Source organism: Triticum aestivum, chromosome 1B (assembly GCF_018294505.1).
Source record: "Triticum aestivum cultivar Chinese Spring chromosome 1B, IWGSC CS RefSeq v2.1, whole genome shotgun sequence".
NCBI lineage: Eukaryota > Viridiplantae > Streptophyta > Magnoliopsida > Poales > Poaceae > Triticum > Triticum aestivum.
Genome location: NC_057795.1, coordinates 329,708,751 through 329,714,372, shown reverse-complemented (window position 1 = coordinate 329,714,372; position 5,622 = coordinate 329,708,751).

The window sequence follows — 5,622 nt, the reverse complement described above, 5'->3', positions numbered from 1 at the left end:
TAGGACGAATCTGGCATACCCGCCGCCCACTACCCCGCACCGACGCACCACTCCTGTGCGGCGCCGCCCCACCTCCATGCCCCACGATGGCGCACCACCACCTCCCCCGCACCTCCACACCACCCTCTCGCCCGGCGCCGCCCCACGACCCCTCTCCCACGCCGCCGGACCACCTCCATCCCCGCGCCGCCTTCCTGCAGATCCAACCCGAGCAGGCCACCCCGTCCATGGATGCTATGGTTTGTCGACGGCCAGAGGCAGAGGTACTCCTCTACGCCGCTCTACCTCGGCGTCCTGGCCTCCCTACGCTACTCCAGCGTCAGATCCGGGCCCTCCGGCCTCTACCTCGGCACCGCCTACCTCTAACAATGATCTCTCCGACGAGCAAGGCAGGAGAATCTCTCGACAGTGGCCCACACGGGTGCAGTTCGCCCTGCTTCTCTGTGCCACTCGCCCCAGCCACCACGCACCGCGACCCGTCCCCGGCCACCACCCACTGCCGCCTGCCCCGCTCCACCCCGTCCGAATCCGCCGATGGGACGGGCCTCCCCCTCCCAGTGCAGCTCTATTGGCGCCCCAGTGCAGCTCGGCTACAGTCCCCCTTGCAGCTCGATGGTGTGCGGTTTCAGATCCACCTCCTCCTGCCAGCCACATACTGCTGCAATAGGTCGTCGCCGCCTGAGGTTGTCGCGCTCCACTGTATGCCACCGGCCTCACAGGTCGTGCCTCCCATGCCCCAACCGCCCAGATTCAATCGGGAGTGCGAGGTTCAGGCTTGTCGTCATCCTGTGCTCGCCGTCACCATGCAGTTCGCTATGCGAATCCCGTCCAGGGTTGTTGCTGTTTATAAATATTTTCTAATGTTTTTCAGGATGCAGTCCATTTCAATTCAGTTGGGTGCTAAAAAAGTGAAGCTTAGAAATATGTTTTTGCATCCAGGATTTGTCATCGGAGATTGTCTAAATCCTGATGGTGGTGTTCCTTCCTGCTGGTGGTGGTGCTACTGCGAGCTATTCTTCCCTCCTGGCCATGAGAGAATGGGCGTTGTGCTGTCGTTCACTCCATGTGCAGATGCAGCACAAACCGCGAGCAGGAAGCTCGCGGTACATTGGTGGAATGGGTGTTGCAGTTCGCCGCCTCCCATGAAGTAGCACTCCAGGGGGCGACGTGCAGCTCCTGCTCCACGTGGCCACGGCTGCCTCCCCCGAGGCCCTCTTCCCTCCTGGCCACGAGAGAACGGGCATTGTGCTGCAGTTCTCTCCATGTGCGGATGCAGCATAAACTGGTGGTTTGCGTGTTGTACACCTCTTGTAAACAAAAATCATGCAGCTCAAATAGTACAACGATGCAGTATGCACTGCCCAGCTATACAGTACAGTTGTATTTTTTTATCTAGAGGTTCGTTTCATTGTTCTCAAGCGGTTCCATTTGAATGAAAAAAGTAAAATAGTTAGAAAAAGAAACTAATGCAGTACACTTGACTCTACTCTGGAGTCCGGACGTGTTAACACAAAAAAGGACAAAATAAAAAATGCAGTGCACTTGGCTCGTCACTACAGTCCCAAACATGTTAATGAAAAACGTTGTCCCAAAAAAACGTGTTACATGAAAACGTCAACAGTAACTCATGCAATTCACTCTTTGGAAGTGTTGCGGTTCACTTGCTCGTCTTGGAAAAATTATGTCCGACAAAAAAACCATGAAGTTCACTTGCTCGTCTGCTGCAGTGCGGTTAGCAGTGTGGTTTTCTGTCTGATGAAGTTCACTCGTTGATTTGGGTGTCGCGAAAAATAGAGTACCCGCATCTCGGTAATTTCAAAACTACTTTTAAACCGTAAAGAATTAGAGAGAGTGTTCTACATGAAAAAGTTGCGCCTCGTCGATATCTTTCCAATGGCGTATCATTTGAATCATTCCAGCTAGCGGTTTGTAGAAAATTCATGAGAAACGGCCGCTGCCACTCGTCGTCCGCCGCACAATTTTCAAAATTAACTTAAAACCGTATGGAATCTCAAAAATATTGCAACATATGAAAGTTGCACCTCATCCGTATCTTTCCAATGGCGTATCACACGCCTTGTTTCAACAAACGGTTAAAAAACTGGAGCAAAAACAGTAAAAAAATTCAAAAAATTAGAAAAAACATAATACCGTGATTTAGTAAATTTAAAACTGCTCTTAAACCGCAATGAATTAGAGAAAATAATAGATATGAAAAATATGTGGATCGATGATATCTTTCCAACGCCGTATCGTTTGCTTCATTCTGATGTACGGTTTAGAAAAAAATCACGAAAATACGTTCGCTGCATCCCGTCATGCGCGCACTATTTTTAAGACTGCTCTTAAACCGTGATGAATCTCGAAAAGTGTTCAACATGACGAGGCTGCGTATTTTCCATATCTATCCAACGATATATTATACGCCTCGTTCTGACAAACAGTTTAGAAATTAGAGCGAAAACAATACCGAAAAAATGCATGCAGTTTTATCTGGTGACATTGCAGTGGTCGTTTTGTAGGGATGCAGTGCACTCGCTTTGACCGTGCAGTGCAAAAGTGTTATCAGAATAACTATTCTGCTAATATTAGCAGAATAGACCGGCTGTATAATATATATATCAAGGGAAGATGTGTCTATAGCCTAATATAAATGAAGTGTTGCATGTTACCACACACATATGTTGCTCCACACCCATTGTGGCTAGTCTTACTAGTAGTATGAGTAACATCACACATCTCAAGGCAATATGAGTCTATAGCCTAATAAATGAAGTGTTGCATATTACTACACATATGTTACTCCCCACTATAGAGGTAGTAACATAGACTAGTACAATTCTATGTTACTACCCATTGTGGCTAGTTTAAATTATGTCACTCTATTGTGTACTTTCTCTAATTCATAGTATCATAGGGTAGCTAGTATCATATGTAGTACTTTATTTATATTGTCATGCATGACACATAGTAGCATAGCATTTATTATGATACAGTTTCATGATATGATACTTAACTCCCTCTTTCTTCATTTAATTAATTCTAAGATAGCTCATCAAAACTGCCTAGTTGGCATGCATGATACTAGCTATGATACCCCCTTACTATCAGCCTAGCAAAGGTGTACAGATCATTTGTGCATCGCTTTGTGAGTTTTCATCCGTTTGTTCGAGAAGCGGGGAGAAGTTTCAAACATTTCGGTCGCGAGGTGCTTCCACTAGCGTAGGCCTAGTTGGTATTTTAATTACAAAAAATTCAGATGGAGTTTGGACATCATCAAAATCGATGTGTGCTTGTGGCATGCTCTCACGATCCCGTGGAAAAGAAATTGGTAAAGTTTGGCACAAGTTTTGATTACCGCTCCTTCCAAACCGGAGCACCTCACATGAAGGATCATGGTTTTCCAAAAGGAGACGTGTCAATTCAAACTCCTGTGGTCGGTGACTTCATCATTTGGCCTCATAAAAATTTCCCCACGGTACGCAATCACCAATATACCATGTGTTTGATTTTTTTTGGCGCATTTGAGGTATCATTAGCTATATTTAAGACATTTTTTGAGATTAACGTGCATTTTGTGCATAAAAATAAAATTACAACCGGAACTGCATGTACTGTCGAAAGGGATGAGGATCACTGTTTGATCTGGGAGCATCCATCGGTGCAGACGTATGATCCATGGGGTTTGGGTTTTGGCTAATTAGAAAGCATGACTTAGATCGTGGACGGGTTGGCGGGGTTTGGTCGGCACATGGCTTTCATCAACGAACCGTGTACTATTCGCAAACCAGATTGCATATATTTGTTCACACATACTGTAGTGAGATCAATTGAGTGTGCTACCTCTATGATATAATAATAATAATAATAATAATAATAATAATAATAATAATAATAATAATAATAATAATAATAATAATAATAATAAACAGTACATATTCATTGTCTGAGCTGACAGCATATCAAGGTCAACATATTAACGGTTCTATAGAAAACTGGGCATAACTCACAAATTCAGTACACGCAACAGTTCTAAATTGAACGAATTAAGTTACAAGGTAGGCATAAATACTACTCTTACATCTTAATTCCCGTGTACATGGGGGAGGTGGGATCATTAAGTTGACCCCGAATGAACTTGGGGTTTTTGATGATTTTACGCTTCTCTGTTCCACTGGTGCGTGATCCCTTGGCTGGCAACTCGTCAAATTCATCGTACTTGTCCTGATCGGCAACATCGTCGACACCGAGTACCCTTCTCTTCCCATGTATCGCTAAATGGCCATTCTTATGCAAGGGGTCTTCCACAAAGAAAATCTGGGTAGCATCGCTGGCAAGAATGAATGGGTCCGCGTGATATGCCATCGTTGTCCTATTAACATAGGTCTTCCTGTACTCATCAATCCTTACCTAACCAAGAGGGATCCATGCGCACCTGAATAATGCCACCTTAACTTTCACATAGTCAAGCTCTCAAATCTCTTTGATCGTTCAATAGTATACCCTTTTATCAGCTTCATTTACAGTCATGCATTCTATTCGAACAGAGCTATTCTGATACGAGGTCTTCTTATCACGTTCCGCAGTGTAGAACGTGTATCCATTTATGTCAGATGCTTGGTACGTCAGCACCGTAGGTGATGGCTTTTGTGCCAACCACGTAGCAATGTCTTCGATGGATCCTTGTGCCAAACGATTCTTTAGCCATTCGGCGTAGTTCTTAGTGTGCTCCTTCATCTCCACATCTGATGAAGGCACCATTGGTAAGAATCTTTGGCGTATCTCCGCTAAGTGTTCTTTGACATAAGTGATGAGAACTGGGTTGTTAAGCAGTACCGTCAAATGTGTTTTCTCTGCCAATTCTTCGGGTGCAGCCATTTGCATGCCCACAAGGACCGTCTTACCTTTCAGCCTTCCCTCGTTGCGAGAGAGGGGCAAACCTATAGGTCTTTGTTTCATGTATTCGGTGCAAAACTCAACCAGCTCCTCCGCGGTATAACCTTGTAGGATACTTGCCTCTGGATGGTTTTGGTTCCGACAAAAGTGCTTCAGGATTCCCATGAACCGCTCGAAGGGATACATGTTGCGAAGAAACACAGGGCTACAATACTTTATCTCGTCGACAAGGTGCACAGTGAGATGGACCATGATATCAAAGAATGATGGTGGGGAAAACATCTCTAGGTTGGACAATATTCTTGCAATATCATCTTGCATATGATACAACTCTTCAGGATCTACAACTTTCTGCCATAGTCGGTTGAAGAAATCACAGAGGTCAATGAGTGTGTTTCTTATATCTCTGTCCATCAGATTCCTGATGGCCACCGGGAGGATTTGTGTCAACATTACGTGGAAATCATGTGACATCATGTGTCCCAACTTCATTTTACCTAAGCTCACATCCACGAGACTTCTAATGTTTGCGCAATAGGAAGAGGGTGTCTTAACTGACAGCAAATAGGTGAAGAACTGTGTTGCTTATTTTGTACTGAAATTGTAACTCTGGCGAGCTTTGATGAATTTGTCATCATCTCCTGCTTCACTCTTGCGTTGTGATTGATCAGCAAGCATATCGAGCCGTGCACCGTCACCATCCTTTCTTTTACCTTTAATCTTGAG